Raw genomic sequence first — 20,972 nt, 5'->3', positions numbered from 1 at the left:
AACTATCAGTCCTTTTGAACATACGGGCATTTAACTTCATTGCTTGTCCCTGGGCTAGGGCAGGGAGAGTATCATATTATCTACTACATTTGCCACCCCTCTGAGCAGTCCCAAGCTTTTCATTCTGCTCACGTACAAGAGTATTCCCGGATGCTTGGTCCGGTCACCAACCTCTCTCCAAGTGTCCTCCTGATGTGTGGGTTCGTTTGTATGTTTGTGTGGCCATCGTCAAGGCAGAACTTAGAGGAGCTGGATAAAAACCGCAGCATCAATTTACGTAACAAGAGTATTTTCCATGCAACAGACTAACAAAAGGCAAGCCAGAACCTTAATAAAATACTTATGAAGCAGACCAGACACTCCTAATGATTATACATACTTTTCTTCTGAGAGGAGAAACTTATCCCTTGCAGGGGCTGGCAACCCAAACCAAACTCTGCTTGTAAAGCTCTATTCAGGACAGTTTATTTTAGGATATCACTCCACAAGACAGCTCATGTGCTAATTAGGCTTGGAATGACTGGGCTCAACAGAGCATTAAGGGTCTAACTAACTAAATCTGATAACCCTGGATTAACCAAGGTCTTCTGCTGAATAAAGTCTTGCTGGGCTGCAGAGGATGCATAGACCTATTCACTAGGAGAAAAAAGGAGGGCAAACGGGGATGATCCTTGGCTCTGCACTGGAAGAGCAGGTCAGAGTCCCAGGGACACACCAAGGCTACCGGAGGGATGACCACTCTGCTTCTAATCACTTCAAGTATGGTCGAGAGAGCGGAGGAGACACCTCAAGACTGTAGGCTCCCAGATCTTCCCAGCTAGGACATGCTTACATTTGGACACCTCTTTTCTTGAAGATATTGTGTCCTTTCTGTACCAGATGCCTCAGAGAAAAGTACCTGCAACAAGTGATGAGGAAGAATTTACCTCTCCTAAGCCCTTGCGCTGAGATGGGCCTCAACTCAACCAGGAGGTTTCAAAACTGCAACTTCTGAACACGTACTATTAATACACTGGGTAGTCTTATTCACACAAATGCCAAGCCATTTGGGAATATTGCTGGGCTTTGAAGTTTGACAGCAAGATTCGTGGACTAATTAATCATAGTATATGAAAATTATTCCTATTATCAGTTTCAAATAACCCTCCTTAATATCCTGGAATACTTCCACGTTACAAGCAGGGCAGCACATAAATCATTATCATCTTTCTCTAGACTATTCATTATTTCATATAATGAACCCTACAGTTTCCCATTTAACACAAATAATTCCCATTTCTTCAGTCTCTCCTCTTATGAGAGTTTTCCAGGACCTTCGGCACTTTTCTGTGCAGTTTCTCAATTTCCTCCAACTCTGCAGTCATGCTTCGGAGCTGAGGTGACTAATTGCACACAGCTTCCCAATCAACAGTGAGATGTCCCCTGCTTTCTGTATCAACATGAGAAGACTCTGTACCATAATTTTCCATTCCATTTCTTATGTACCCTAACATTCATATATAGATGTTCACCAAGGAAAGTTCCTTATGACCAGCGTGACATCCAGGTACTTTTTGCAGTTTAATGACATCAGCTTAATGAGTTAGAATCAATTTAATCAATTTAATCAGTTTAATGATTTGGAACCTGACAAAGTATACTTTTGCAACTATCCTCTGTTACACACATTTACTTAACATAGCATCAAGCTCAAAACCTCAAGATTTGCAACAAGACTAGCCTAGAAGAAACCAGGGTATTTTTCTTACATATCTATTCTCTGAGGAGAGGAGTTTCTTTTTGCTGTCAGTGGAGTGTGGTTTTGGGGGGGTTTGCTCCCTCAAGTTGCACAAATTCTTGGCGTAGGTGTGTGGGGAGAGGTTTTCCATGTCCCCATGCAAATTCTCTTTGTGGTCCCCCAAGAGATAAGAGGGTCCTCAATGTCTGACTAAGGTCTGGGCTGAAGAATATTTTCCCTGGTGAATTCGCCTCATTAAATCAGTGAGGTCTGGTGGCTTGCCTCCATGAAAGAAGATTCCCCTTTCGTTTTGATGGGCAGGCTGAGAGGTTGTTGTGGTTTTTCTTTTCAACCTCAACTCATGCCAAGGGGAAAGCAGACAACAAGGCAGTAGACCAAAACACTGGCTGTCGAACATGTTCTGGTACAGAGGAGAGTCACCTCTCAGTGCCTCCAGGACAAATACAAACGCATTGCTTCAGATTGGGGTGTTTCTCCACCATGCAGTACCAAATCATATCAGCAGCATAATGCCTGTAAGAAGTCAGGGTTACGGAGATGGAGACATTCTTTGGGGTTTCAAAAGCTTGTACAAAGTCACCAACATAAGCACAGAGAACAGAAACCGCAATGGGTCAAAAACTACTATCACTGCCTCAACAAGATATGGTAAAACATAAACTGAATGATGTGTGACCAGAGTGTTGCCACCTTTGCGCATTAACCGCCCTCATGCCATTGCTTGTCAGTGCTGGGACATACCCGTTTCTGGTAGTTCCTCCTCTCCTCCTCTGTTACTGTGCCATGAACTGGCTAGCCCCACTGTACTAGGGTCTAGAGACCCCCAGGGATGTCCGAGGTCCCCTTGTCTCCACGCTGCCTCACCTCTCCTCTGACCCAGTCCTCCCCCAAAAACAGCCAGTCTAAGAGGAAACAGGGAAGGGAAGCACATGGGAAGGAAAAAGCTGTCAGGCTTACTGTAAGAAGTCGTCACCACCTCCAGAGTGCTTTATAAATACAATAATTATAAATAGCAAGTGTCTGCAGAAATGAAAATGAGGCATATGACATGGAGCTGAAAGCAGGAGGAGACATCTGGGTAAGGAAGATGATCTCCTCAATGGCCATTTCAAGCACTATGACCTGCAGCTGGAGATACATCTCAGCAGTAGGTTAAGTTAGATGCCACTGACTGTGGACAAGAGAAGACAGCTTGTCGCCAATAGAAAACGGCTAAGTGCAGATGCTTCCTGAAATCCACTTGCTGAAATCCACTTGCTGTTCTTCTGAAGGGTCAAGCTACAATCACTGCTCATGATAAGCTACATCCAGAAGAACTCCCTTAGAATTGACTACAACTACTCACATAATAACAAGTGGTGAAGGAGAGGTCAACCAGAGTAAGCCAAACCTGAGGGCAGATGTGTCACTCCAGGTATCGATCATTAGAATGAATTGGGAAAAGGCAGGGAATATACGCTGTGTGGGCCAACAATATCTTGGGACCAGAGATATGAATTATTGATACCTCCCACTGGATCTTCTCTTATATGGGCTTATGCCTCTACCACCTGAGTTAGTGGGAAAGGTCTGAGGGTAGGACTACAGGGAAAAATGCCATGTAAGCAGGCTCTGGTACTAGTCTCACTACTAAGAAAAGTAAATTACACTGGCACAACGGTCCAGACGGGTCATTCTCCCTGCTGAGAAGGACCTCTGTGAGGACAGCTATGCTATCTGAGCTACACAGAAGACACACGACAATGCAGCATGAGGCACACGTTCCTCCTCTTCACCATGGGAACCCCAGAGAGGGACCAAAAGAAGGTGGCCTGGTAAACAATTTAGGTGAATTGGACCTACTAGGCGAAAGGAGGCTAAGTAAGCATGCGGTTGCTCTGCACCAATGCAGGCAGAGCAGAACGGAGAGGAGCCTGCCCGCTGAAAGCATTTAGGTCAGACTTTTCCAGAAGTGATGGCAGCTGGTGCCAGTTTACAAAGAATAAGGTGCAGTTCTGGAGTTAAAACAAACTGATGAGATTAGTCTAACTATGTAGGGAGCAAGGACTCCCTGCTCCCTTAAAGAGTAACACCTGAAGAGCCCGTTTCCTGAGGGCCAGGAGCCAACAGAGATGATCTAACTGGTGCTGAACTGGGTCTGAGGTAGCCAACCCTCAGGAGCACAAATCTTCCCCAGGGTTGACTGCATCACACTTAAGCAACTCATCAGCTCAAACCTCGCATGACAACTTGAGTTCTCGTGGAAAACTCATTTTCCTGCAACTGTATGCAGGTTTTTTTCCAGCACCAGTATGCAGGAGAGCTCCTGAGCGTTTGCCAGAGCCACAGATACTCCGGTGAGTCTCGCACATCTGGGAACCAAGGGGAAGGCAGACTCTCCCAGTCTAGTACCCATGTCTTCTCCACATGTCCCACCCTTCCTCAAGAACAGAGCACGGTCTATTCACGGAGGTATCAGGGAAGGATCGGGGGACCTGCATATTTGCCAAGGTCTTCCCTACAGGCTCTGATTTATTTTTCCTGTAACCCCCAGAGGAGAAAATCCCCTCTTGCCAGAAGGAACTGCTAGCTCTCATCACTCTGAGATGTCTGTGCCACTGGCCCAAAGAGCACAACAGGGCAGTGACACTCGGTCTGCTTCCAGGGAACATCTTGCGCTGGAGCAGAGAGCAGGTTTGGTGGTTGTGCCCGTTTCCCACCACTTGCCAATGTGTCAGCCCAAAGCATTGCTGCCATCACTCAAATACTTATTATTTATCACTCAAAGGTACTGCCAGCCCCACACCCTCAGCACCGCACAAAGACCAACACGGTCTCTCTCTCTCCCAGCAAACTCAGGTGAGCCTGAGCCAGAAGCTGCCATCACCTACGTTATGGCCACTCACCTACGTTATAGCTCTGCCTCCTGCCTTCCTCCCATTTACAAGAGTTAACAACTGCAGTCCTTTTTTTTTCCCCCCCTATCTGCTGATATAACCACCAGCAGCCTTGCCCAGCAAGAAAGACATTGTCTACATGACCCTGAGGCTGCAACACAACAGCAGTGGGGAGAGGAAGAGTTTGTGGACGTGCCTGCTCTTGCGCTCATCTTAACACGTATGTCCCTGCTTTGACCCACTTATTTCAGAAAATTAACATTAAAATCATTTTCATCAAGAGAGAAAACTGGAGCAGAATCAGGGACTAGAGCCATTTTGACAGCCTGTTTCTTTCTCTTTGGAAGTAACCAACTTTCAGATGAGCGCTAGGGCATGCAGGGAACCTGCCCAGCAGATAACACGACAAATCCCTGCTAAGGCTAGTTACCAACACGGCTGTCATTGATCATTGCTATGGATTTCACCCCCTGCCAGCCAAGCTCCCTCAGCTCCTTCAAGCCTTATCCTGCAGCCTTTCGCATAGCTCTGGAACGGGGTGAACTTCTGGCTCTTTTGGACTTACTGCCAGAAGCACTTTATCCACATCAGGACTCTTCCCACAAAGCAGCACGGGTAGCAGACAAGTGAGCTTTCCCACTACTGGTTGGATTTCAATGGCTTCCACAAACATGGGGACAAGACTTCTTGTCCAGTACTGTCCCGCGATTCCACAGCTGACCCAGAGGCACCTCCACCGCCCGTCCTCCGCCTCTCAACCACCCACACAGATCTCCGCATCTCTCACTTTTGGTTTGCTTTTCTTGGGTTTAACCATCAGAACTGTGCTTACTGAGATAAATTATCACCCAGCATCTATGATATAGAAGTGGCTTTGGTCTGAATATCTCAAGCTGACCCAGTTTATATTAAACAGAAGGGTAAAAAGCAAACAGCTCTGTAATGAAACCTTTTTAATTTTTAAAGAGCAAGTCTCTGGCATATCAGGGAAAACAGTTATAAAGCCAACAAGAACAAAGAGCCTGGAGAAGTACTGCAGAAAAGACTTTGAATGTACATCATAAGTAAAAAAACATCTGGAATCACCAAGCAAGGTGAGGAAATTAGAAGAGCAGGGCTCCCGACCAACCTGAATGAATAACCACACCAAGAAGGATATTAGTGGTAAATAAAACAGCATCTTTTGCGCTGTTTTGGCAAGAAGAATAATACTGAAACTGTGGCAACGACAGGTTAGATAATACAGAGGAAAGAGGGTGCAGAAAAGGAAATGAGCTTTCAAAGTCGAAACAAATTCAAGAAGATGAATGCACTCAAGTCAGAGGGACAAGATATTCTTGATTCCAGAACAATGAAAGAAGAGTTGCGTGATCACAGCTGGCAACAGGGCTTTTGATAAGAATACCTGTGAGGAAAGAGAGGAAGGAGGGGAAGCTGTGTGGCTGGCGAATAATAAAGGTAAAGTCTGTACCTGTTCCGAAAGAGGAAGGAAAGTGACCCATGTCAGATCTATCAACCTGCCTTTAGTACTCATAAGGCTTTCAGAAAACATTGGAAAGGAGTAATAAGAATGGGAAATAAAGGAAAAATGGGGCAAAGCACAACATGGGGTTGCAAAAGGTGGGCTACTGTCTGGAACAATACCAGAGTGAGATCTTGACTCACCAGGAGCATCAGACTGGAAGCAAATTAAGATCTCTGGGACAGAGAACTCATTTTTTGTTTGCTATCACAGCCTCAGACACTTGAGAGGTGGTAATGGAGCTGTGGGCAGGCCATTCTCGAGTCCATGGCATATTCTCCCAGGCCACCTGCACTTTCTGCAATGCAGGTCCAGGTCCCTCGGATCCAGAGATCCAGCTGCATTTTATCTCCAGCATTCTGCATCGACGCAGCGAGGAAGACACACAGCAGCTATTATATGTCCTTCCTGTGAATCATTTGATCAGCTCCAGTCACCAGAAGCTCTTGCCCATCTTTTAAGCATCTCAAGGCAGAGATTATCTGTGCACTCTCACTGCTTAACAGATGCTCTTGTAAGTGCAGCACCTACTAGCTAGGCACAGCCTGTATATCCTGGGGAGCGTTCCCATCCCACACAGCGAAGGAGGCTGCATCAACCTTCTCCTTATGCCTTTAGGCAAGCACATTGTACACATAAACTATACACAATTTTTCTTCCACAAGGATACAAGTATGTATCCTGCATAGGTATGTCCTGTTGCATGTCCTGTCCTCCGGCCCACGATGCACCTACAAACACACACGTGCTGTTGTTACCCCCCACCAAGCTCCTGCAGGAGCCTGTTCTGCAGCAGCACCACAAACGCAGTTTGGCACACATCTACAGGAGCTTATCCCGCTCCCCGCTCCCATTAGGCTGAATGGGACAGAGACCTGGAGACACAGAGAGGGTTCCCACGTCCCAGCGCAAGATAGGGATGACAAGGAGCTCAGTTCAGGAAGCCCTATGGTGCTCTCAGGACATCGTCACAGAGCTGCGAGCAGAATGCACTCTGCTCCGTGGTTTTGCTGGAAGCCCTCTCCTTCCCACCTGGCACCCTGCACTGAAACTCTGGGTTTATCTTCTTCACCAGGTGTAAAGGCTGGAGAGCCTTGCCACTCCACAGGGATGGAGAGGGAGCAACCAACTGAGGACCTGCAGCAGCAAAATGGTTCCTTCAGAAAACCGCTACAGAAAAGGCTGTGCTGAGGATCGCTCCCACCTCCACAAACCTCTTGGGGCTGCACACAGCACTGACCATCTCGGGGAACACAGTGAGAGGCTGGAGAATGACAGTACAAACAACACATTTACATTCCCTGACAAAAACATCCCTAAATTTCCTCCCCCGTGCCCTCTACTGCTGGTCTCTGACCCACAACCCCCTGTTCCTCCAGCTCTGCAATGCCCCTCACACCCGCCTCTTCTGTTCCACGGTTCCTCTACAGCTCTGCCAAATATTTGCCATTTTATCTACATTTTTCCTACCATCCTGTTGCTCCTGACGGGCCTAAAGATGCTGTATCTGAATTATTCTTGGGTCACTGGAAAACTGCAGAAAGCTTTTGTGAACAGGTTAGACCTGTCAAGCTCGCTCTTTAGCAACACTGGTATACGAGGCTGTAAGTATCTGGAGGTAAAAAGCAGATCTCTACTTCCCCCATACTCCATACACCTTTATGACACCCATGAATCCAGTCCCTGTATGATCTGTTCCTCAACAGTCAATGCTGATCTAACTCCCATTACCCCAAAACACCTGCAATTGCAACCCCACATGCTCAGCATCTTCCACAACCCCTAAAGATTGCATCTGCTATTTGCTTATCTCCTTTTGTTACCACATCCCAATGTGTACATTCCCCTACAGCCACATTACTGTACCACACATACTGAAATATCATTTTTTTATACCTTTGCCTTATTGTTCTCACTAACTGTCATGCTGAACATCACCTCTCCAGCATCTATACCCCCATCCCACATACACCATTCTCTTTGTTCAAGACCTTCTCCCTTTGCATTTGCAGAGGCAATTTGACAGAAGGATTTGTGCAGAGGGTGGGGGAGGGAAGAAGAAGGAAGGCGGGGAGGAAAAAGAGGGATTTGGCTATAACAAGACCATGTAATTAAGCTCTAGTAACTGGTACCCAGCCTGGACCCCTCATTTAAGTAATTAAAAGTAGTAATTCCTCCATTCCTAGATAACCTTTCTCATCCGATCTGTGAAAAGAGGCAGGGAGAAAGCATCCATTTACACAGCCAGCACAGACACACCCTGGGCAACACAAAGGACTCCGGTCTGCACAGAACCCATGTATCTCTTAGCAGAAGAGCAGAAGAGCTGCCATAATATTTTATCCTAAAGCCTTTTGAGCAACTGATGTACCAGTATTTGGGGGCGGGGAGGGGGGAGAAAAAAAAAGCCAAAAGCCACACTGACAGCAGCCTTTCCTCTGTCTGCGTCCTTTGTTTCTGGCTTTTCATGCAAGCACTGTCTGTCAAAACAGCTTTTGAGCTGCACAGCGGCATCACCGCCAGGGATGCACAGAGAGCATGGTAGCTGGCGGGACCAAAACAATCCCTGTGGGCTTGGCTGTCATGGCAGGCACAATGGAGAGCTGTGCGACGGCATTGTCGGGGCGAAGCACGGCTCGCCTCTGCACAACCAGCCCCGGACACGACAACCGCTATTTCATAGCTACAATGGACAAACACGCATTCCGCACAGCAATACCAGCCTCCTCACTCGCTTACATCCATTATAATCACGGCAGCTCCAAAGCAACGCAGCCTCTGAAGAGGCAAAGCAATCCTAAAATCTTTTAAGCTTCATCGGGTAGCTGGCAATCTCTACAAAAACAAACCGGCCGCTTTGCAGGACAATGAACGGCCTGAAAACCATCAGTACGACTAACGCCCACCCTGATCATTTCTCCATCTCACCTTTCCACAGATCCTCCGTTCCCTGTCTCCTCTCACTGAACACGCTCTCCTCTGGCACTGCTGAGCACTCGGATTCCAGCGGGCTCTGTGCTCTCTCACCAAGATGCTGTGGGAAACACAGAGTCAATTTTTTTTTTTTTTTTTTTTTCACAGCTGCATCCCTGGCAATGCAGAGGGTCTGCGCAATCACATCTCCAATGCTCCTGCTGCTGCTGCTGCTGCCGCTGTGACGTTGCTGCGTGTGAAGGAGCAAGCATGCCCACAGCACCGCCGCTCCGGCTTGCGATCAGTCCCTGTGGGACCTCAGACAAGGCAAGGGATGGGAGGGAGCGGAGGAGAGGAGGGGAGATAAATCGAACTGGAAGATGGAGGACTGATTCCTACAGGAATTGGGAAATCGGGAAGGCAGCATAAAGAGAAATAAAAAGACTAAAGCTTATGCCATAAAACAGAGCTGCAGCATCTTCTTATTCTGTGACGAGCTTGGGTTTCAGATGCTGCGTGGTTGCAAGCTGCCTGATCTCTTCTCCTGGCTTTGCAAAGGAAAGCAAAAGGAACTGGAGTGCTATGTTCCTACCATTGATAATGGCAGCCAAAGCCCTTGGAGATAAAATGCTGGTCTGCAAAGCAATGCACAGGAGGAGGAGGATGGGAGGACTTATTACTGAGAGATCAGGAAGACTACAAGAAGCTTCTTGAAGCTTCTTTTACATTTATGTAGTGCCTTGTCCTAAAAAGCATCAACATACCATACAGTATCTACACATACAAACAGTATCTACATACCAACATACCAACAGTATCTACACATCATCCCTGAAACGCAGCCACCCCCAGAGCGAGATGCAACCAGCAGCGTTCACCCCGGTGCCGAACACACCTGGGGAACACGATGGCTGAAGTCCCGGCTGTCACGGGGAATCTCAAATCAAGATCCCAGCAACTATTAACTACAGCTTGTGATCAAAGTACTGCCCATAACCTGGGCTAAATCCCAGCACCTCTGCAAAGCAATCCATGGCAGACCTTCCTTCCTGAAACAAGGGATCACCACCTGCAAAAGCCCAGGCTCTCATGCTATCCTGGGGCCATGTGAAAGGATTTCTCCATCACCCCCTGTCACCAGAGGCAGCCGCAACCTGCTCCATCGGCAAGTCAGTGCAGTTCCTGACAGGGCACAGGTAGCTTCGCCAAGGAACACGTGTGGCTACTTTTGATTTTCTACCACAGCCTGGCCATGACCACACACCCCAGAAACTCAGCTGTGCTCCAGGCTGTGCCAGGGGAGATGTTTCTAGTACTGGAGCAGCTGCCCTGAGACAACCATCCTGGAGGGACCCCTCACGCTACTGCACTTTGCCATCTAGCCCTGCTCCTACAGCCACCCCCTGCACTGAGCTAAGCAGAGCTCAGAAAATGCAGCATCCACATTCGAAAAAGCAACCCCTATGAGCCTGAACCAAACCCCATCTCCTAAACTGAGGCTCCATGGGGAGCGGGTACGTCAGAGAAGAGGTTAAAATGTCACACAGACACACAGTTCAAAGAAATGAAGAACCGTCACATGCCTGAGTACTCTTTCCTCTATGCCATGATGCACCCAAAGCAGCAACCAAATAAAACAAATACAACAGCCCGGACAATACAACACTTTGCAGAAGCTTCTGCCTCTGGAGAGGCCAACATAAAAAGCTACGCCAGAAAAATGTTAGACTCATTACTGGAAGCGGCTGCCAATTGCCTCGGATCCCAGACTACTAGAAACCTTTAAAATATCTCTTTAGGTAACATCCCAATCAGATTTCTGACTGAAAACCCAGTGGTTGGTGGTGGCTCCCGCAAAAGGCTCCAGAGGCAGGAGTCCAGGACTCCCACCAATGCAGAGACACCCTTCCAACGAGAAAAGAGAAAGGGCCTTGAGATGGCTGTGGGCTGTGCAGCCCGTTCGCAATGCACTGGAGCCAGCATCGCACACACGGCTCTGCTACCCACCTCCAAAACACTGGGAATGATCCCTCAGCCCGTCCCAAAGCTCAGGCTCCGCAAGTCCTTCCCGAGAGGCCAATGCATCTGCCCCATCTGTGGTATTTCACGCTCCCCAGCCCACTGCTTGCCTTTCCTTGGATGCTCGAGTCCCACACCACCACCTTTTCCCATCCGAGCAGCAGGGACAAGCCCCAGGGAGGACACAGGAGTGAGGGACGTACCTCCACGCCTGGCCAGAACGCTAGTCCTGGTGGGCTCTGCTCCAACCGAGCTGCAGTAAATGAGGCTATTTACTGTACTCCCATTAGCCTGCAGCCCCTGGACCCCCATACGGCCAGTCCCATTGTATTGTCAGCGTTAATCAAGGCAGGCTCAGGCAGACGTCTCCGGCCCCTTCAGCTGGGACAGTCGGGGAGCAGCGGCGAGGAAGGAGACAGAGAGTCTCAGCTGCAGAGCTCTGTGCAGAACAAGGAGCGTTTGTTACCCTGGAGACTCGTTCCCACAGCAGAGAGGAGAATGGAAACTATTTCAGTGCCCTCCCCAGCCCTCCATGAGCGTTGCCAACGCTGACGCCAGGAGGTATAAATGCTGGCAGGCTGAGTGCTTGCCTGCATCCCTGTCCCTGCCGCAGGACACTGGCATTAACCAATTCACTGACAGCAATGCCTGCCTTGTGTAGCAGACGTGCCCACCAGGGCAGATGGAGTCGGGGCTGCTTTGTTAAAAATCAGGCAGAGCAATGCAGCAGACAAGGGGCTCCTTGAGAAACGCTCCTATTTACATATCTGTTCCCAACATAAACATTTGTATCCTCCTCCACAACACACGTTCAGCATGTTCCCCCCACCCCAAGCTCATGTAACCTTGCCCCTCTGCAGCAAGCACCCCTTTGCTGCATCTCCCTCCCAGGATCTGCACCTCCCAGCAACAGCAGTAAAAACTGATGGGCTGTCCCAAAGCTTCATAGGTAGTAAGAGATTACAGGAGCTAATGAGGAAGAAGAAGCTCTTTCTTGGGGACTGTCTTCTATGAGTTGACTTCTCTTTGATCACAGAGATGAGTCGGTGCAAGCAGGGGAGCATGGCTGACTCTACAGTCTCATGCAAGGAGGGGAGCAGGGATACTGCAGGCTGGTGACTGCACTCCTTAGAGAAGCAAGGTGAGGGAGATGGAGATGCCAGAACATGCTTGCCCCTACAGTAACAGGGGTCCCCATCCTGCCTGGCCTGGAGAGGTAGGGATAGGTGTTTTCCACACACCCCAGCACTGCGGAGTGCAGCTTGGCAGGAGAAAATTGCTTATGAAGCAACGTCAGTCTCATCACTCACAGGCATCCCAGGTGTCAGGCAGGGTTTTTTGCCATCTCACCTCCTTCCCCCTTGCTCGAAAGGTGTGAGAACTCAATGCACAACACATTCTCCCACCCGTGAATTCCCGTAAGGAGGCGCATCCCGTTCCCAGTGCCGGGCTGCAGCAGGGCTCACCACTTCAGGGGAGCCCCATGTGCTGCACTCACACTGGACACGAGCTGTGTGTATACCGGGAGCGCTTGCTGATAACAACCAGGACTCAAATAGATCACCTAGGCGGAAAAAAGCCCAACATATTTTTGTCCTGGCCTTGGGCTCCTTCGTTCACATACCATGCAGGAATTGGCTGCTAAGGTCAGCACGCCCCCACATACCAGAAGGAAGAAACCTTTCCACTTTTACTGCAATTGTACAGCAAAATCATCCACCAGCAGCCCAAGCCTCCCACCTATTTGCTGCAAATCTGCTCCAGTGATCCATGAACTGGAAACAGCTCAGCCCCAGATCCCAGCCGGCTGCCTGGGCTGTCGCTCTGGCACCAAGCACCGGGCAGTCACAGGTCTTTAATCACCCTCACCATCAGCCGTGGTGCACAATCTGACCACGTTCCAACAGCCAGACAGCCCCAGGGCTGCTGCCTCTCCACTGCAGCTCACAGCTATAACCCAGCACAGGGAGCTGCCCGCCGCCTCCTCCTCAAGGATGGACATTTTGACTTAGCCCTCATTACCTTCAGTGCATCCGTGCCTCTCAAGCAAACAGAAAGTGCTACAAGCAGCAGCAAGCTCATTGCCACAGCGGACAATCTGTGCCTTGCTGTCTGCGGGTGCAACAGCACGAACATGCCTAGGCTACCGCTTCTGGCTCATCATGACCCCATTTGCAGCATGGCCACAGGAGGGAGGGACATCTTCACTCTCTCCCACCTGCGGGACCACTCACGAGCAAGGCAGGAGCACCTCAGTGCCTTCCCACCTCGCTCACGCATTGCCCGTGGCAGAAATCTGAATCCCCAAGGCTCAGCAACCCCATCCATCACCACTGAGGCCGTTTCAGCAATGCCAGAGAGAGGGATGTTGGTAAGAGCTGAACTAAGAACATGGTCCTGCTCAACTGGAGCAATGGGGACCGGAACACAGAGGCCAACAGGAAAGTAGGAGATGCTGAAAACTTTATAAAAATCCTCAGAAAGGAAAAACAAAATAATCCCCCATCCCTGCAAGCCCTGCCCTTCAAGATCGAACAACATTTCTCTCTCAAACACACAGAGATCAATACAGGCTGATCGTTACCAACATGCGCTTGACAACTTTTCTATTCGGTGGGAACAAATCTGTGAGCTTTTGAATGAGGGGTCAAAAATCCAAGCAGATTGATAAAAGCACGTGTCAGGGTAGTGGCAACGCCTGCCCTCAGTCCTCCCATTTCCCCAGGGGGTCACTAACCCATCCCCACTGAGCCTGCCTTCCGAGAGGATCTGAGGACAGAGGCACAGGAGTCCGTGGGGTTATGCTGGTCGCAGACACGTTCGCAACAGCAGGATTCACCAGCCCCCCATGATGATCCTGTCCCAGCGAGCCCTGCCCACTGCCCAGAACAGCAGTACTGATTTCTTCAGGGATAGCGACCCAAGGCAGGAGTCACACCTGCAAATAAGAAAATGGCATGAAAAGAGAACGTTGTTGCTTTTTTTCCCCCAAAATTGGACATTTCTTGTTGCTTGCTAACTGTCTTCTAACATAATTAATTCCCCAAATTCATTCCTCTGATGTTAAAGAACATTCTCTGAATTTCCAGCTTATCTTTATCCACGCACAGCTCACCCCTATTCACTCATGTTCCAAAAATGAGCTTTAACGTCAGTGTTTATTCAGTCTGTGTTTAAACTTATATCATCTGAGTTCTTTAATCACTTTGCATTAGGTAGGCTCTCCATTTCTTTGATTCCTTCTCTGGACCTGACCCAGTTTGCATATAGCCTTCAGAGAGCGACTGGAAATGTACCGAGTCTTCCAAGCAAGGTCTCACCATGCCTTAATACGCTAAAATTTCCCCATCTCTGCTACAAATATTTTGTCCAATGTGTCATGTTGGATGACATTTATCTTTTTCATGGCTGCATCATACTAGATGCTGACAGTTATCCTGCATGTCACTGCTAGACCCTGGGTCTTCCCACATCTCTCTCACTTTCCCCAGTGAGCTCCCAGCTGGAGTGGAACTATTTGCTCATTTCTCATGCACACAACCATGCAATTTTGAACTACCCAGTTCCCATTTGTATTATTCCTTAAGGATATCCAAGCTCTTCCTGCTGAATAACCCTGAACTGCCTCTGATGATGCTTCCTAGCTTTGTGTCTTTAGGAAACATCACTAGTAAAATCTTACTTCTTAATGGTCAGAGCATTATTTGACGTATTGAATAGCTTCCATTTTGAGGCTACTCTCTACTAATAACTTCCCTTGGTATTATGGATGGAAGAAGTCCACATGGGTTCAAGGGGAGTCAGGACAAACACTTGGGAGATCCATTTCTGCTTACTAAACAGATGAAATATAACAGACTTGGCAAATCCCCTGCAAAAAAAATTATTAGGATGTGATACCTGGTGCCCTGCTCCCCCTCCTCCCTAGCTGACCACCTGCAACCACTTTTGGAAAGACCATATTGGGCAAGGTGGTTCCGTCATCCCAATCACTATCTTGATTTCCACATTCCTGTATTAAGGTCGAATCCCTGCTATTGCTAGTGGCTGATGCCTCACTGCCCAGGAACAGAGGCTTTCACAAGCTCCATAAAAAGTCTCAACTACCAGATAGGGCTAGTGCTGGCAAGGCTCCCCATGGGGCTGGGCTGAGTTCCACATACCTCTACAATACTGAGACGTCTACGGGAAAACCAAACCCAGCTCACAACCAGCTGTCTCCAGTCCTTTCCAGCCCAGGATTCCAGTATGTTCATACTGTTTTTCTAGGAAAGTGCTGCTATCAACATTTTACATGCAGGAGACCGGGGCAACAAGGAGGTGTGAATCACTTGGAAGGCTGTGAGAAAGGGAGAATCGATCCTACAACGCCAGCGCCCATCTTTTAGCCCTAGTACTTAGTACTGCCCAAGCAAGAGCACAAAGAAATAGCCGAACACTTTTAGGCAGAGGGAAATCAGGACAGAACCAACAGAGCAGCTCCTGAATCACGCCTGAAGTCTCAGCTTCAATCTGATAAACAAAGCTTACAAAGCTGTACAGAAAACCTTGAATTAAAGCAAAGCCTGGACATAACCAATCCAGCCTGAGATTTCAGAGTGTCTGAAGCAGGAGCTCCGCTGTAACAGCAACCCTGCTTCTTCAAGCTCTCGCTCTAACACAGATGATACACTGAGTGGGAATATAATCTCTTTCACCAATGAAAGCCTTGGCAAAAGGAGCAGAAAGGGTATTATTACAAAAAAAAAGATATGCCTTCTAATCTGGCTATCAATTGTTCTGAGCAGCCCATGGTAACAAGGGGTATTAAGGTGTTACTGGCTTCACTCCTATTAAAATGAGTTTTCAAAATGGGATCAATGTTGCCTCTACAGCACGATTTACCTGAACCATTAGTTTCACCGTAACTTACTAGTTCCCCACTGCCATGAGGAAAGCCTTAAGTGGCCACATTACATACTATATTGGAGCTGGTGAATTTGGCAGCCACAGTTCTGCTGTATTCACCTGCTTGTATTCTGACCTCAAATAAAAATTTGCTATTTCCAACTGAGCAGCTGAAAAGCTGCAAGGCTGAGCTGAATCTGCAGCCCTGAACACTGTCCACACACTAAGTACAGCCACAGATTGCTGTGTACACAGCACGCACGGCTCAAGGAAGGTGACTGCTCGTGGTTCCCATGATGTACGCCAATGTGACATTCCCTGCCCACTCCAGGGGCACTGCCCGGCTGACTCAAAGTGAGGGTGACTGCACTGCAGGCAAGCCTCTGCTCACAGAGATTGCCATGGAAGGGATGAGCAGGGAAGGGTCAAGCAGAGGAGAAGAAAAACATCACTGTTGGACACACGAGAGGCCACATCCAAGAATGGAAAAAGCCTCCTGCCCTCCTGCTTCAGTACTGAGTCATGAATATTCCGTTCTTCCAAGGCAACAGCAAGTATGAAAACTGCTCTGGATTTCACACAGAAAACCCACACTCGCCTCCCTCTGCGAAGGCCGAAGCGTTTCTCTGCCATCACTGCTCAGGGCAACAGCAAAAGTCCAGCGGTGAGATCTGTCAGCTCCCCACAAAGCGCGTCCCCAGCACACCTCCCTGTGCTCAAGCACTCCCACCTTTGCAACGAAACCCGGGGAGCACGTAACCACCAGCTGATTTATTAGAGACACGTGATGTTAATTATGGTTGTTTTGAAACAAAATTCGTGGAGACTACCCTTTAAAATCCAAATCTCCCAACAGGTGAATCGGAGTTTCAGAGTGTTCCCGAAATAAAGCTCAATAGCAACGGAGTTACTATTAAGCAGGCATCCTTTATTACAGCGCTGGGCAGCACTGGGGATCGCTCCAGCATAAGTGCTCCCACAAACAAGCAAGATCGCAGAGGTTATATGTTGCAAAATATACATATTCGTAAGATTAATTTATATAAACATGAGATTTCTTGGAACTCATTAATATATGTAAATGTCCCTGACGCATGCGTACTTAAGTCCTTAGGTGGTCGTTAGGGATCCTCTGGTGGTCGTTGGAGGAAGTCGGTAGTCTTCATCACTCTGACCGCTGACTGAACTTTGTCTTTACGCATGCTCAGTCCATCTTTGTCTTACTCGTACCTTCCTTGCATATCCAAAACCAGGTGGTTCTTGTGTAGTTTCTCCTTATCAGCCCTTTCCAGGGACACAGGGCCTGAAGAATTCCTTTTTATCTATCTACATTGGAACTATCTCCGCTAACCAAGGATTTAACACAAGCAAAGCATTCTTACTCTAATGATTAGGTCAAATAAAGAATGCTCGTTAGGAATTCTAGTATCTAAGCTTCCTTACTTAAGGCCAACAATACTGGCAAGCTAGGCTAAATTATTTGTGAAAGGGAAACTAAAAGGAAACATTGAGCAACCAAGATATTTACAACATTTCTTTTTGTCTTTGGGGATTTTAGCTCTTTTCAGTTTATACCGATTTTTTTCCTAAATTTCTCCATTTACCATCCAAACTGGACACGTAGTGCCGCTCTGCAGTGTTACCTGCTCTAGCCGGCTATGTTTTAGTGGCAAATAAAGCAGCGTCTAGACAGCTTGTGCTTCTGCAAAGCACCCTGTGATTAAAAGAGGCTATTGAAGGTACACCGAAAAACCACCCACTAGCAGCAATGCTACAGTAGTGCGAGACCGGCATAGGGCCCCAGTGCCACCCAAGAGACTGCCTGTGCTCCTGAGCACCCACGTCCCAGTGGGCACCTAGAAAAGCTGCAAAGACAAGAGGATGCTGGACAGTTAAGGGAGAACCATTGAAAACTTCTGCTAAAAAGCCTCTGTAATGCAGGCTTGTAACTAAATCCCGGAGTCCCCATCCACCGCTTAACCTGTGCATTTAACCTGCTGGCTCTCAGATGGAGCAGTTGTTTTTTACTCCTCAGCTGTATCATCTACAGCACCGATACCGTTAGCTGAAGGGATAAGGTCTATACATAAACAGCAAACTGACATACGTTATAATCATTACCACGACACCTCACACAGCACAGATTGCACATCCCCACCCATAATCATCATGCACGACCTGCTCATTTCAGAAGGGATCTGTGGTTACCGCGGATCACAGGCTGAACTTGAGTAACAGTGGCATTTTGTTTTGAAGCAGACAAACAGTATGTAGGGCTCTATGAATAGGCATGTCATCTGCAAGATGTGGAGTAATCCTTCCTCTCTGCCCAACCCTGGCACATGCCTCATGGACGTGTCCTACACAGACAAATTGGTGAGAGTTCAAAGAGAGCAAGGAAAACCAGAAAGCAGTAAATTGCAAAGCAAGCGGGTTAGTTCTCTGTAGAAAAGTAGGGGAGTACCTGAAAGCAGTTCTGAAATGTATAAAAGGCTGCTGCCAAAGGCAAGTGAATAAGCTGTTCTCCATATCCTCAACAACAGGAACAGGCTCCCTGAGGGGCACCCAGGGAAGTTTAGGTTAGACATCAGGTATAACAGATAAAACTAGCCATTCATTATTCCACCAAAAAAGCACAGCAGTCAGGAGGTAAGACTGGTTTTCTTAATATCTTGCATGGTCTTGTCTGTCTCACAAGCTCTTTGCTTTACTTATTTAGTGGCATGTGTTCCCGTTAATTTTCACAGGCCCTTAAGTGTCAGAAATTGGAAACAATTTATTTTTCTGGCTTTGCCCCTGAAGAAATGCCCATCTTAGGGTCTTGGCCAACCCAGCGTACCATGGCATCAGGAGATACCGACAGAGGGAAGGGACTGGAGCGCTAGGATGCAGCATGCAGCAGATAATGTTCCAATCACTGGGAGCTTCTAGAGAGATGAAATGAAGGAACACAAGGAATGGCATAGCCCGAGTCCATTATGCCTGGGTCAGGGAGACGTAATTATATGGCTTCTGGAGGTCTTACTCTCGTATGATTTCTGTTTGACTCAGAGGAGCAGGAAGCCTCTAATGCAGGATTAAAAGCTGAGAGCAGGTTATTCTGTGAGGCAGAATACCTGGAGGTATTCTGCCAGGTATACCTGGACGCAGAAACACGTTCTTGGAAAGACAGAGCAAACCTACAGGTACAGCCTGAGAGTGGAAAAGCATCCCATGCCAGCTGATCTGGTAGCTAATCCGCCTGGCTGTTAAAAACATTCTTCAGGGTTGGGGTTTTTTCCTAAATGGAATATGCTTAGCACCAGCTTTCAGCCAGTGGATTCATCCTCCTTTCACCCTTCACAGTGAAGAGACTTTTTCTCAGTCTTGTTGAAGATGATCCTTGACCACAGCTGAGAACCCTCCTAACTTTCGCTTTGGTTACCTCTTCCCATCTAATACAGCAGGCTGTCCTGGATCATCAGTCAGCTGTACTCGAGGTCTCCATGTCAGGTCAGCCCACAATTAAACAACCTTTTGGCTGTATGTGCTTATCGGTGTGTGCTTAATCGGCACAAAGAGTCTAATCTGCAGCACCTAGCTGCTGGGCGGCCAGTTGTGCAAGGTCTACCTCCTCCAAAAGACATGTTCAACCCACAGGCAGCCATCCCGTACGCAAGCAAGCCCGCAGAGCCAGAACTGGGAAGTACGTGCCTATCCACTGCGTGCTACAGTTTTGCTCAGGTTGGAGAAAGACTCACAACGAAGGAAATGCTATAGGGATAAAGGGGATCTGTGCGTGGGAGGAAATCCTGCTGTGTTCTTTAAAATAGAAAATGAAAGCTGGCAGAGGCAAAGCCCGGGCACCAACGATGAGGCAGGCCACGAAGGCAAAGCAGGTCACAGGAGATGCTTGACAAACACGCCAAGCTTACATTGTGTTGGGCAGACCGAAACAGGGCTCAGCCTCATGTGAAGCAGACGAACGAGCTGGGACACACTGCTCTGCCGGGTTCCCTGCGGAGACATCTCAGCACTTCAGGAACTGCTGGAAACCGTGGTGCGGGGCTCTGGCACTGCACAGACGAGTATTGAGATACGTCCAGCAAAGAGGTGCTTAAAGACGACAAAGAAGGTCATGTGTCCCCATGCACCCCAGACACATTCCAGTCAGGGGAACAAGAGCATGCCAGGGTGGAAAGAGCCCTGAAAGAGCCCTCGGGAGCTCTGTAATGTACAATGATACACAGAGCCCTGGCTCAGGCCTAATAACAAGCAGCAGCGATAATGACTCAGAGCTGCTTTGCTGGCTGGACATGGGAGAGGAGCAGGAAGGAGCAGAGGAATGGAGGAGCAGGAAGCCCCTGGTGAAGGACTGATTGCCCAGAGCATGTTCCTGGAAAAACAGAAACATGCTTTTCATATCCATGACATATTTCCATCTCCGGACAATTCTGAAGTCCGTGCTTTCAATACACACTTTATAAAGCACTCCATCCTGTGCACAAACCCAGCGTGTGCCTCTCAACACACAGCAAGGAAAAGAGAAGACCAGCCAAATGGTGAGATGGGGAGGAGGGCTAGCAAGGGCTGAGCATGCAAGATAAAACAGTCCAAGCCAGAAGATGCGTGCCTGCTCTGCTCTCACTCATTCTCAGTGCAATGGCCAGAGAAAACTCTCAGTCATGATGTTCTAACAGGACCTGCTCTCCATCCCTGGGAACACCTGCCAGAATTAGTAATCCCGTATCAGAGGAGGTGAAGCATGGAGCACCAAACAGCGCCTGTGACCTTTTTAGCAATTTTTGCACGCCTGCTGCTTTCCCAGCAACTTTCTGTATCAGCTTAAAATAAATCCGGCCCTTCTGAAAGTAAAGTACTCAGAGATTGCAGAAGCATCTGGCTGTTCCTCTACAAAGCCAGAAACTAGTTACAGATGTATCTGGGGATGCAAACATGGAGGCCAGGGAGATATACAGGGGGATTAATGCTGTAGTCCTGAACCCCAACATATGAAAGAGAAGCATGGTCTCCCCTG

General features: G+C 48.2%; 2 protein-coding genes across 6 annotated transcripts in view; one reads left to right on the top strand and one right to left on the bottom strand.

Annotated features, from left to right (window-relative positions):
* Positions 1 to 20,972, top strand: part of PIGO (phosphatidylinositol glycan anchor biosynthesis class O) — a 500,143-nt gene that overhangs the window by 54,144 nt on the left and 425,027 nt on the right. The window lies entirely within an intron of this gene.
* Positions 1 to 20,972, bottom strand: part of RUSC2 (RUN and SH3 domain containing 2) — a 59,766-nt gene that overhangs the window by 33,362 nt on the left and 5,432 nt on the right. Inside the window, exon 2 of one of the 5 annotated variants that reach the window (XM_075527105.1) lies at positions 9,065 to 9,170. The exons of the other annotated variants lie outside the window; for them this stretch is intronic. The gene's annotated coding sequence lies outside the window, so the exon portion shown is untranslated. The remainder of the gene's footprint in view (positions 1 to 9,064; positions 9,171 to 20,972) is intronic. 5 annotated transcript variants of the gene reach the window in all.

Source organism: Mycteria americana, chromosome Z (assembly GCF_035582795.1).
Source record: "Mycteria americana isolate JAX WOST 10 ecotype Jacksonville Zoo and Gardens chromosome Z, USCA_MyAme_1.0, whole genome shotgun sequence".
Classification (NCBI taxonomy): Eukaryota; Metazoa; Chordata; class Aves; order Ciconiiformes; family Ciconiidae; genus Mycteria; species Mycteria americana.
Note: the sequence above shows the minus strand (reverse complement) of the source record. Positions and strands in the feature narration are given on the sequence as shown.